This window comes from Symphalangus syndactylus, chromosome 15 (assembly GCF_028878055.3).
Source record: "Symphalangus syndactylus isolate Jambi chromosome 15, NHGRI_mSymSyn1-v2.1_pri, whole genome shotgun sequence".
NCBI classification, from domain to species: Eukaryota; Metazoa; Chordata; class Mammalia; order Primates; family Hylobatidae; genus Symphalangus; species Symphalangus syndactylus.
The window spans coordinates 78,170,859-78,184,608 of record NC_072437.2 but is presented as its reverse complement, the minus strand read 5'-3'; positions in this window follow the sequence as shown (position 1 = coordinate 78,184,608).

The window sequence follows — 13,750 nt, the reverse complement described above, 5'->3', positions numbered from 1 at the left end:
TGATGTAACTGCCCAATGGGTTCTTCTTGCCCGCTCCTTCAACTGAGCCAATTTGTCAAGATGGGGGAATTGCAATAGAGAAACAGTTTAATTCATGCAGAACCAGCTGTACAGGAGACCAGAGTTTTATTATTACTCAAATCAATCTCCCCAAGAATTCGGGGTTTGGAGTTTTTAGGGGTAATTTGGTGGGTAGGGGGCCAGTGAGTGGGAGTACTGATGGGTCATGTTGGAGATGAAATCATAGGGAGTCTAAACTATCCTCTTAGGCTGAGTCAGTTCCTGGGTGGGGGCCACAAAACCAGATGAGGCAGTTTATCAATCTGGGTAGTGCCAGCTGATCAATCCATCAAGTACAGGGTCTGCAAAAATATCTCAATCTTATCTGTGATCTTAGGTTTTACAATAGTGATGTCATCCTGAGGAGCTATTGGGGGAGGTTTAGAATCTTGCAGCCTCCAGCTGCATGACTGCTAAACCATAATTTGTAAACTTGTGGCTAATTTGTTAGTCCTACAAGGTGGCCTAGTCCCCAGGCAGGAAGGGGTTTGTTTTGGGAAAGGGCTGTTACCGTCTTTGTTTCAACGCTAAACTATAAGCTCCTTCCAAAGTTAGTTGGGCCTACACCCAGAACAGGGACAGTTTGGAGATTAGAAGCAAGATGGAGTCAGATCAGATCTCTTTCACCATCATGATTTTCTCGGTTATAATTGTTGCAAAGACAGTATCAGTGAGCCCCTGTCTCTACTAAAAATCAAAACAAAAAAAAATTTTTTTTTAACCTGGTGTGGTGGCGCATGCCTGTAGTCCCAGCTACTGGGGAAGCTGTGGCAGGATGTCTTGAGCCTGGGAGGTTGAAGCTGCAGTGAGCCGTGTTCACGCCACTGCAGTCCAGGCTGGGCGACTGAGCAAGACCCTGTCAAAAAAAAAAAAAAAAAAAAGGAAAGACCCTGTTATAGATTAGAAAGAGCACTGGACTTGGGGCCAGGATATTTGTGTAAATGTCCTTGTGTGACCTTTAGTGAGTCACTTACCCTTTTGTAAACCCTAGCCACAGCATGACTGCATCACTGGTTCCTTTGAACCCCCTGTGCTCCATCAGCCTGCTGGAACAGTCCACCATGCAGGGCGCTGGTACTCTCCTTGAGCCATTGGCCCCTAGCCTAGTGCTTCGTCTAGTCTTCCTTCAGCCCCTTCCTCTCCTATCCTGACAAGGGCTGTTCCAAACTCTCATCACTCCCAAGCCTTCCACATTTCTCCTCTCCATGCCTCCCAATTTGTTCTATAAGAAACTATCGGAATTTTGCTCAGATTTTTAATCCATAGTCTACAAAGTTATCTTTTTTTTTTTTTTTTTGCACAAACTCTCATTCATTTGTCTTCTGTCCAACTTAGTTGCTGGGTCCCCTTGCCTAGCCCAATAGCTGGTGAGAATGAGGTTGGAGAAGAAACCAAGGCATTGAGAGGCCACATTACACAGGCGCTAAGAGAAAAGCAGGGACTCAGCAAAGTTCTGTCCAACTCCAAAGGTCAGGCGCTCAGCTGGTATACTGTGCAGTGCTCCCTCCCAGAGGTTTTTTTTTTTTCTTGCTCTGTCACCCAGGCTGGAGTGCAATAGTGCGATCTCGGCTCACTGCAATCTCTGCCTCCTGGGTTCATGCAATTATCCTGCCTCAGCCTCCCAAGTAGCTGGAATTACAGGCGCCCGCCACCATGCCTGGCTAATTTTTTTTTGTATTTTTAGTAGAGACGGCGTTTCACCATGTTTGCCAGGCTAGTCTCGAACTCCTGACCTCAAGCGATCCACCTGCCTCGGCCTCCCAAAGCGCTGGGATTACAGGCGTGAGCCACTGAGCCCAGCCGAGGCTTCTTCTTAAAAGCAAGAGGCGCCAGACGCGGTGGCTCACGCCTGTAATCCCAGCGCTTTGGGAGGCTGAGGCGGGTGGATAATGAGGTCAGGAGTTCAAGACCAGCCTGGCCAATATGGTGAAACCACTAAAAATTCAAAAATTTAGCCAGGCATGGTGGCGGGTGCCTGTAATCCCAGCTACTTGGGAGGCTGAAGCAGAGAATTGCTTGAATCCAGAAGGCAGAGGTTGCAGTGAGCCGAGATTGGGCCACTGCACTCTGGCCTGGGTGACAGAGCGAGACTCTGTCTCAAAAAAAAAGGCAAAAGGGCTGCAGGAACTGGAAGTTCTTTCTTCTGAAATACATCTCCTTCTATAATATTTTATAAAAGTCACCTCTGCAGCTTAAAATCCCCCACAACAGTGGCTCTTTCTATCTTTATTTTAGGAAGAAAGAAATATGTAGATGTTAAAAATGCTTCCTATCTCTCAGATGCTCAGAGAAGTGATTGTAAAATCATCTGGCTGGCACTAAATTAAGAAAGTGTCCATGCAAACTTTGTTCTGAGCGTAATTTCCTAGGAATCCTGGCCGGGCGCGGTGGCTCATGCCTGTAATCCTAGCATTTTGGGAGGCTAATGGGGGTGGATCACGAGGTCAGGAGTTTGAGGCCAGCCTGACCAACATGGTAAAACCCTGTCTCTACTAAAAATACAAAAATTAGCCAGGCTTGGTGGCACGTGCCTGTAATCCCAGCTACTCGGGAGGCTGAGGCAGGAGAATCGCTTGAACCTGGGAGGCAGAGGTTGCAGTGAGCTGAGATTGTGCGACTGCACCCCAGCCTGGGTGACAGAGTGAGACTCCGTCTCAAAAAAAAAAAAAAAAAATTTCTAGGAATCCTATGGCCTCTTGAGAACAACGTTTTAGAGACATGGATCACTGCTGTCTATAGAGGTAGCTCAATTCAATAGTATTTCAGACCTAGGTTCCAAACAGGAAACACGTCAACACACTGACCTCTCTGCTCCAGGTAACCGTTTGATGCACTTGGAATCGCACCATTCAGAGATTTCAAAGCAGCTGGCTTTGTGATGGGTGGCAAGTGTGACGCAGGTCAGAGGTGAGAGGATAGACATGGAATGTCTGCATGGAAAAGCAAGCATTTGCTATTTCAACAAAATTTCACAATGCACTGGTTAATGACACTAAAAGGAGAAATAATTTCACCAAATGTATCCCTGGTTCTTATACCACATGGGGCATGTTTTAACAAAGTGAGTTAATTGGAGTTGCAAGCAGATCAACAGCATAAAACATCTCTGACTCAAATGTATTTATAGTTAATAGGAAAGAAGATGGGAGGCCGAGGCCGGCAGATCACCTGAGGTCAGGAGTTTGAGACCAGCCTGGCCAACGTGGAGAAACCCCATCTCTACTAAAAATACAGAAATTACCTGGCCATGGTGGTGGGTGCCTGTAATCCCAGCTACTCAGAAGGCTGAGGCAGGCAAATTGCTTGAACCCAGGAGGCGGAGGTTGCAGTGCAGTGAGCTGAGATCACACCATTGCACTCCAGCCTGGGTGACAGAGCGAGACTCTGTCTCAAAAAAAAAAGAAAACTTGCTTTTGATTATGCAGTTTTAGTACCCATTAAATATTCTTGGCTTGCTGATGTAACTTTTATTGAAAACTCCCACAGGTCTTTTTTGGAGTCAGGTAAAATTTATATGTTATTTCATTTGTTCCTTTTATTTCTAGTTGACATATAATAATTGTACATATTTGTTGGGTACAGAGTGATATATTAATACATGTACACAATGTATAATGGTCAAATCAGGGCAATTAGCATAGGCCTCACCTCAAACATTTCTCATTCTTTGTGTTGGGAACATTCAAAATCTCTTTTCCAGCTCTTGGAACATACACAATAAATTATTAACTATATTCATCCTACAGTGCTAGAATTTGTTCCTCTTATCTAGCTTAAATTTCATCTCTGTTGACCAATCTCTCCCTGTCTTTTCCTCCCTCTGCGTTTCCCAGCCTCTAATAACCATATGGAATTTATATTTTAAATAAATAAACATAGATTTGGATTTCTGTCAGTCTATGTAGAATAAGAGGGCGATCTGCATCCAGTAAAAGACTTGTTAGAACAATGTTTTGGGGCGGGCAATTTTTTTCATTTGTCTTTTCCTTGGCAACGTTTTAATGGTACAGGGAAAGAAATGGCGGGTGGAAGGGGGAGCGGAAGGAAGCAGAAGAGGGAGAGGGAGAAGGCACTGGCTGAGGCACATATTTTATGAGCCTTAAATTTGTTTTTATTTTATTTCTCTATGTTCCCTCTGATAGTTAATAAGCCTTAAATTTGAATTTGTAAGACATATATTTTTTAAAATATAAAACTTACAATAGCAAATAAGGAAAAATGCTCATAATGGTTAAAATTTTATGGTTCATCAATAAGAGGAAATACTCTCCTCACATCATATGCTTTAGGACAAGTTGGCCACAATTAACAGAATGCCCAACTGTCAGTTTATTTGTTTGTTTAGAGACAGGGTTTTGCTCTGTTGCCGAGGCTGGAGTACAGTGGCGTGATCATAGCTCACTGAAGCCTTGAACTCCTGGGTTCAAGCCATCCTCCCACCTCAGCCTCCCCAGTAACTAGGACTATAGGTGTGTGCCACTATGCCCAGCTAATTTTTTTTTTTTTTTGTAGAGACAGGGGTCTCACTATATTGCCCAGGCTGGTCTCAAACTGCTGGGCTCAAGTGATCTTCCCACCTCAGCTTCCCAAAGTCCTGGGACTACAGGATGATCCAATGTGCCCAGCCTAGTATATTTATTTTGAGTGTTAAAAAATCCTAGAAGTAGGAGGTTCCAGAGCTGGTTAATTTAACAGCTCAATGATATCTGGGGCAGCTTCTCTGTGATTCTCCTAGCTTTTCCCTCATGACTGCAAGATGGCTGCCACAGCGCTGCCTGTGACATCCTCACAGGCAACATCCAAAGGCAAAAAGGAAGCACACTCACATATCTCCCTCTCATCAGGGAAAACAATATTTCCCAGCAGCCCTCTGTCAGGCTTCCTTTTGTGTTTCATTGGCCGAGAAATAGGTCTCATGCTCGTCCCAAAAATCAACACTTGGAGGAGATTGGCATTAGCGTGATTGCTTGAGAGCAGGGTCAGCAAGCTTCTTCTGAAGAGAACCAGCCAGTAAATACGTCAGGCTTTGCAGGGCGTGCGGTCCCTGTCACATATATTCAGCTCTGCCGTTGTACAGCCAAAGCAGCTAGAGACACCGGAAACAAATACGTACGCCTGTGTTCCAGTGTCTCTGTAGACATTGAAACTTGAATTTTATATCTATTTTTACCTGTCGCAAAGAATTTTTTCTTTTTTTTTTCCTCAACCATTTAAAACTATAAAAAGCATTTTGTATGGTGTGAGGCCATACAAAAACAGGTGGCAGGCCAGATTTGGCTAGCAGGCTGTAGTTGGTCAACCCCTGGTTTGGAGCAATGAGGACTCATCCCGTTGGGGCTGTGGGAGGGTCCACCTTCCTGGAGACATCACCACCCAAACCTGAAAAAAAGAAGGGCAAGGAAAGGGTTGTTGGACAACTGAGAATGTCCCATACAGCATATTAAGGGTACAGGAAAATGCTGAAGGATATAATAATTTTTAAAAAGCAGATTACATGTCATATGCAGGATGATCCCCACAATTCCGCCTGTTGAAATCCCTGCCGTTCACCGAGATCTATGTTAGACGCAGTCACCTCATAGCACCTGTTTCTGATTCCTGGTTCTCGGAAAGCAAATTGGAGCATTCCTTCCTATCAGTAACAAACTTCCCTTTAGTACCTATCCTGTGTTGGATGCTGTCAACCCAAACTAACTGCTGGAAATGCAGAAGTGAAAGAGTCAGCGGCTAGCCTCAAAGAAATCATGGCCCAAGCAGAGGAGGAAGAAACAAGCAATTATAATCCAGGGGGGCATGCGGCGAGAGGCGTGTGGGTAGTGAGGGCATCCCAGGGGGGGCATGAATGAGGGATGGAATAGAAGGTTTCAGGGGAGGCCCACAGGAGACCTCCATGCCAACATGGATTTTGCAAAGCAAGTGGCCTTTTGTTAAGAGGATTAATGTAGGTTGGTGTATCACCTACCACAGGGGCTGGAAGACTTGCAGTTAGGCCGGGCTCTTAGTTGTAATCAAGAAAAGCACAAAAAGGATTGATTAAAAGCATTACAAGGATATAGAGTGACTCTTCTGCTTGATGGATGGGGAGGTAAAGTGCCGTGAAGAGCGTCCTGAAACAAGGCCCTACACCCACTGCAGACCTGGCCTGCAGTGGAAGCCACTACCACTGCCCCTCTAGAGCTCTGGATGTGATGGTTTGTGACGCTGCCCCTTCTTGTGCCAGGGCCACAGCTTGGTAACTATTGCTCCTCCGAAGCCTGGTGCCTGCGTTACCAGCATTGCCTGATACATCACTTCCACACTGCGTCCACTGCCTTGGGTTGCTCATCTTTAAGTTGGTATCTCGTGTAGACGAAGCTGATGGAGGGAGGCTGGGTCATGTGCCTGTACCCTGCTCTGCAAAGAAGCCTGGCCGAGTGTGATCTCTGGCATCTGGCAGGACTCATTCGTGTGTTAGGAAATTCCCAGAACATAGGCAAGGTTTTCAAACCCTGCTAAGCCGCCAGAAAACATGACGCGTGTCCACTCTGCATGGACTGAGCATTCCAGTCCGAGGAAACGTGCAAAGGCATAGAGGTATGAACCAGCAGAGCACGTCTGGGGAACGGTAAGCAGTTTGGTTCTGCAGGAGAGTAGAGCGGGGAGTGCTGGAGGAGTGGCTTGGAGCAGCCAGCCGGCAGGAGTCCCTGCTGAACTCATGCCCCCTGTGTCTCCAACCACAAGTGCAAGTAACTATTTTTTGTTGTTGTTGGGGGTGGCGAACAGGGCCTTGCTCTGTCACCCAGGCTGGAGTGCAGTGGCATGAGCACAGCTTACCACAGCCTTGAACTCCTGGGCTCAGGCAATCCTCCCACCTCAGTCTCTCAGTCTCCCGAGTACTACAGTTGTGCGCCGCCACCCCCAGATAATTTTTGTATTTTTCTGTAAAGATGGGGTTTTGCCATGACACCCAGGCTGGTCTTGAACTCCTAGTCTCAAGTGATCCTCCTGCCTTGGCCTCCCAAAGTACTAGGATTACAGGTGTGAGCTACTCCACCCAGGAAGGGCAAGTGCTTGTATCTTAGTGTTCCCTGCTGAGGCCTAGGAGCTGTGACTTACTCCTTGTCTGGCCCAGGGCTCTGCCCCTGGTGAGTTTTAGTATCTGTCTAAGGGTATCGTTGTCATAAATCTGTTGATTTGCATCATTGTTGTGAAGTAGCAAGTGTACACAGCTTCTCTCTCTCTCTCTCTCTCTCTCTCTCTCGTGTGTAGATATCTGCAATGTACTATTTTATAATTACATTAATAATGGTTCCCCCAGTAAAAATAATCTGAATTTAGACCCTTTGTATCTAAATATTTATATGGCACCCATCACTAGATACTTAGCTGTTTATAAACACTTTTAAAGTGCTTTCATTAAATTAATTATTCTGGTCAAACATAGGCAGATACAACCATTGAAAGGACACACAAATAAAGGCCCAGCACAGTTGAGACGCCACCTTAGGACTTAGCATGCAGGCTCTGGGTCAGACACCTGAAGGGAAAATCCTAGCCTCTCTGTTTCCAGCTGGATGAGTCAGAAAAGTCTCTTGGGGTGGGAATAAGAGGAAAGATCAGGTTCTGCCAGGTGACGCTCTACGTACTCCCTGCTCCATGCTGCTGCTTCTCAGCTTCATGTGATTGCACCTTTGAGGACTTCCATGGGCCACATTCTAACCTTCTTATTTTATTTTATTAATTAATTTATTTCTAGAGGCAAGGTCTCGCTTTGTTGCCCAGGCTGGAGTGCAGTGGCTTGATCATAGCTCACTGCAGCCTCGAGCTCTCAGGTTCAAATGATCCTCCTGCCTCAGCCTCCTAAGTAGCTGAAACTATAGGCATGTGCCACCACACCTGGCTAATTTTTAAATTATTTTGTTGGTGTGTTTGTTTGTAGAGAAGGGGGGGGGGTCTCATTATGTTGACCAGGCTGGTCTCGAACTCCTGGCCTCAAATGATCCTCCCATCTCAGCCTCCCAACGTGCTGGGATTACAGGTGTGAGCCACTGTGCCCAGCCCTAACCCTCTTATTTACAATAGTATTCTTTTCCTCACTGTGCCTAAAGTTGTAAAACATGGCCAACTCCCAAATGCACCATCATTCAAAGTATTTTGCCAACCTCTCTGTTCCAATTAAGCACTGGAAATTTGGAGATGAAAAGCCACACCTCATTCCATTCACTAAGAATCACAGAGCCAGGCACAAGGAGCTGGGAGCAGCAGTGCATGGGCACCCAGAGCACCAGGAAAGGGTCTGGAGGGGGCAAGAGCTGAGCCTTGAAGCAGGAGGAGGAGTTAGGCAGGGCAGAAGGAGGGAACACAACATAGGATTGAAGGAGGTGGGGAAGCCATGACCGTGTCTGGGAGCTACACGGGCTCTGGGCAGGGTAGGAGGAGAGGTAACGGGAAGGAGACTAGCAAAGGAGGCAGGGCTGATCTTGTGGGGTCTCACAGGCCCTGCTAAGAGAGTGTAGAGTTTCCTTAGAAGATGGTAGAGGGAGCTGCTGAGTGATGCAGACATCATGATGTGAATGTGGCTGTGTGGAGGAGGTTGACAGCGTGGACTCTGGGTCAACTGTCCAGTCCCCAAAAGCTGGCTCTCCCACCTGATGACTTCGCGATGGTGAGAAGCTCCTGTAAGCCTCAAATTTCTCATCTTAAAAAAAGAAGAATGGGCCGGGCGCAATGGCTCACACCTGTAATCCCAGCACTTCGGGAAGCTGAGGCAGGTGGATCTCTTGAGGTCAGGAGTATGAGACCAGCCTAGCCAATGTGGTGAAACCCCCGTCTCTACTAAAAATACAAAAAAAATTAGCCGGGTGTGGTGGCACACACCTGTAGTCCCAGCTACTCTGGAGGCTGAGGCAGAAGAATCGCTTGAACCCAGGAGTTCGAGGTTGCAGTGGGCCGAGATTGCGCCATTGCACTCCGTCCTGGGCAAAAGAGTCAGACTCCATCTCAGAAAAAAAAAAAAAAAGAATGGTGTTACTTGCCTCAGAAAAATTTGTGAAGATGAGACAATACATATAAAGCACTTATTATAGCCTCTAGTACTTAGTAAGTGATCAATAAATGCTAACTATTATTATTGATCATTTGAAGAACAATGATGTATATAGTTTGCCTCATTTTTTATAGTTGTGATAATGGAATGAATTAACTTTGTCAAGGCAAAAGAAGTTTAAAATGTTAGTTGTGTATCCTGAGAGAAAATATAAACTTAAAAAAAATTTTTTTTAGAGATGAGAGTGTTGCTATGTTGCTCAGGCTGTTATTGAACTCCTGGCATCAGGGTATCTTCTTGCCACAGCCATTGTGCCTGGCTAATATAAGCATTTGTTTATTCATTCCACAAATATTGATTGACCATGAAGGATGTACCAGGCACAGTTCTAGGCTCTTGGGATAAAGTAGTGAACAAGGCTGACAGAGGTACCTGCTCTCCCAGAGCTTACATTCTAGCCGGGAGGGTGATGATGAAGAAGGAAACCATGTAATTCACAAGGCCTGTAAATCCCACTAGGATAGAGAACGTGTTGTATTTGTACCCTGATCTATCTCAGCTGTGTAAGACAGGGCATATGATCAGGCACTCAATGAACGTGTTGAATGAATGGAATGAGATTATTTCAGATAGTGCTGCATGCAGGAAGACAAGGAAACAGCAGGACATGACAGAGTGGGAAGGTTGGCTTGGCTAGATATGGTGCACTCCTGAGAAAGCCCTGCTGAGCTAAAGTGGATGATGTGAAGGAACCAGTCGTGGGACAGTCTTTGGAATGGCTATTCCAGGCCAAAGAAGATTCTGTGCCTAAGCTGAAGGCCCCGAGGCAGGGCTGTGCTAGACCTGCACAAAGAAAGATGGAAAGGAATGAATGGACCCCACAGCACAGGGACCAATCATTTGTGGGTGTTTGGCAGACCTGTCTTTTATCTAACAGGAGACTGTTTTTGCCTCCAGAGGGCACTTGAACATAACAAATGCATCTAAGGGCCAGCTTGGGTTAGCACTTAGAGAAGCAGTTTCCCGAAGGCATAACTTGAGAGGGCCAGGAATGCAAAAAGAAAATAATCTCAGATGAAGCCTTAGCTTGTTGAAATTTGAAAGCACCTCTTTTAAAAATTAAATTTTCTTGAGATAGTACAATAAGCTAGCAATGTGGGCTTTCGTACATTAGTGTTAGTTGAATAATATAGCCCTCCCCCTGGTGGAGAGACAGCAGAGGAGTTTGGCAGGTAGGAGAGGGGACGAAAGGCTAATTTAGAGAGGTCTTGGCAAGAGTGCCAGGCCTGGGTGAGACCCAAAGCAAGGAGGCTTTGAGAAGCTAAAAGGCAACATAGAGATGGGCCAAGGGACAGGAGAGAATGAGTACAAGAAGTCAAGAGGATGGGCAGGGGAACCAGAGTACTTTGATGTGCTTTAGAAATTGACCTGAGGACAGTTCTGCCTGGTCATATCTCTGTCATCTCCAAAAATTATGTGCTAAGCACAGTTTCAGCACAGTTCTATGTCATATGCTGTGCAATACACATTAGTGTGGCATGATCCTGATCTTCCATGCACTTAAAATCCAAAGCAATTTTAAACATGAATATACTAAGAATGAGTCATCTTACGTAGAGGGGAAAGACAAGTATCTAGACAATCTAATTTGAAGGGCTCGAAACCACTTCCTCTTCCCTCATCTCCCGTAAGTTCTGCTGCTGCGGGCCTCTCTGTGCCCCTCCCCTTTACTTTGTCCTTTGGTTTGGGGCACCAAAGACCTTGTGAAGAAGGTAATGGGCTCTAGGAGACTCATCCATCTGGGTGCAACCTCTCTGGGCCCCCACAGGCCGGGCACCTGTTGCATTACATATCTTGTTCTATTACCTGCTCCACATCTGTGATCCCTGCTGGATCAGCAGCCCGTTGAAGCAGGGAGCCAGTCATACTCATCCGTGTGTTCCAAGGCGACTAAAGCTACATTTTTCACACAATGTTATACATTTACACTAATATCATCTATCTATATATTATATAAACATGCATGCATGTTCATCCATTGCCTTTTTTTTTTTTTTTTTGAGACAGGATCTTGCTCTGTCACCCAGGCCCGAGTGCAGTGATATGATCACAACTCACTGCAGCCTCCGCCTCCTGGGTGCAAGCAATCCTCCCACCTCAGCCTCCCAAGTAGTTAGGACTGCAAGTGTATGCCACCATGCCCAGCTAACTTTTTTTGGTATGTTTCGTGGAGATGGGGTTTCCCCATGTTGCCCAGCTGGTCTCTAACTCCTGGGCTCTAGCAATCCACTTGTCTCGGCCTCCTAAAGTGTTGTTTTAGGCTGTGTTTGATACTGTAGTTTGATCTGGTTTTTAAGATAGACCAGCTGGAGATATATATATATATATGTATTCCAGAAAGAAAGAAAAAAATTTCTCAACTTGGAAGATGCAGAGACAAAAAAGCTCTTAATCCACCTAGGAAAAAGGATGGGAAATATCACATCCAGTGTAGTACCACACACATCATCCATCACCCAAATCAGGAAGCCTCATGACGAGTTACGTCCCCATTGAGCCCATCCAGCCCCATTTTCTCCTTCTTTCTGTGACTTCAGCTAGTACACTGCCTTTGGAAAGATGTTCATAATCCTTTAATACTTTTGCTAGTGGAGCCACAAGTAAATTGAAGTAGGTAGCTGAAACTGCTGGACAACTGGGTTTATTCTGCAGGCTTATTTCACAAAGAGCAAACCTCAGAAGGCTGGGGCCATTGCTGACCTGGCTAGTTGGATTTTCAAATATTGACCATTCCTGGACTCCTTGCTACAGGGTTTCATACATCTGCTGTGACACCGGACTGGTCCTGTTGGATAATTCTGATGTCAATGAGAAAATTAAATGAGATAAGAATGTAAATGGTTTAGTATGCAACGATGGCAGTTAGTGGTGTTATTATTCTCATTACCATATTGTGCATGTTTATGCTGCCTCCTGATTTTATTGGAAAAAGTCTTACATGTGTTTTTACACAGAGGCATTGAAAGTTAATTCAGAGTTGATTTTAGGGAAAAGGATTACTTTGGACATAAAATATACAGATTTATAGACATATTCATTGGGAAACGAAGTTACATATATGGGCAATTCTAGTGACTAAAAAGCAATTAATAGAATCAATTACATTGATTGCCTATCAAGTGCATAGACTAAATATGATGGATAATGGCATAAAACAAATAGCAGAATATGATACATTTTACTGCACAAGCAAAGTAGCCACAGAGCCTGTAAACCTCACTTGTGCTCTGACGTTCGTGTTCTGCCATCCTGCCACTTGGGAGAAGGGGCTTCATTGTTTTTACCCTTTTGTGATCCACCAGCATGAACTAGTGGCTAGTTTATGCAGATTGGCAGAATAGTCTAAATTGTTCTGAATCTTTCTAGATGTATTATTTATTCACTTAGATCTTTCCAAGATGTATTATTTACTAGATTTAAAGTGTTTCTAAGAATTAGTATAGTAATTAATCTTAGAAATGAATCTAGGGTACATTAAATATTATGGGAAAGAAGTTCATTGCGATGAAGTGAAATTGCTTGTACCATTGACTAACCAGCTACTTTCATATCTTCGCTGTGATTTTGTAACTTTGTAAGAGTTAGCCTGCTTTAGGCTGAGCACTGTGTGGAGAGAGGCCCAGCCAGCCCCTGTTTCTTCCAGCTATTCCAGCTGAGGCATCAGATGTGTGGGTGAAGAAACCATCCTGGACATTCACTCTTATCTGATGGCAACCACATGAGGGATCAAAGTAGGGACCACCTGGCTGAGCCCCATCCACCACAGAACCAGGATAGATAATAAATCGTTGTTTTAAGATACTAAGTGTTAGGATGGTTTGTTGTGCAGCAATGGATAACTGGAATATAGGGTGATTTTGTTTCTTCATTTTCTTGTAAGGCTTGTTGAGTTAATTCGTATAGAATTTTATGAGACAGCTAGGACAAAGTCACCACTCTATATCAGGAGCAATTTCAGTTGATTTTCTATTTCTTGCCTTGTTTCTAAAAAGTGCATTTCCAGGGGTCCCTGGGAAGAAAATGACTGGTGAATCAAATACCATAATAGAAAGTTAGAGGAGGAAAAACATTTTCTACTTTCGGCTTTATTTTTGTCACTCTCATAAATGATTGCTCTGGAAAAAAAATTACACAAGTTATATTAGTTTTTCAAAGGACAGACTTTTGAAATTTGGGGGAATTTATTGAAATTCTCTTTATGATTTAATTTATGGCCAAGTAGAACTATCCTATTAATTCTCTTTTTTTTTAAAGTCAAATTTATTTATTTATTTAGAGAGAGGGTTTTGCCCTGTCATCTAGGTTGGAGTGCAGTGGCTCAATCACTGCTCACTGTAGCCTCCAACTTCTGGGCTCAAGCAATCCTCCCACTTCAGCCTGACAGGGGCACCATGCCCAGCTAATTTTTTTATTTTTTGGTAGAGACAGTGTCATGAGTTCAGCTAAAATTCCAGAAGAAGAGAATGGCTATAGGTGGACAACAGCAATCCATGCCAGAGTGCAACTGGATGGGGCAGGAGACTACATTAACCACGGTGGTCAAAGAAAGCCTCTTTTGTAAGAAAGTGATAGTGGGCTGGGCGCGGTGGCTCACGCTTGTAATCC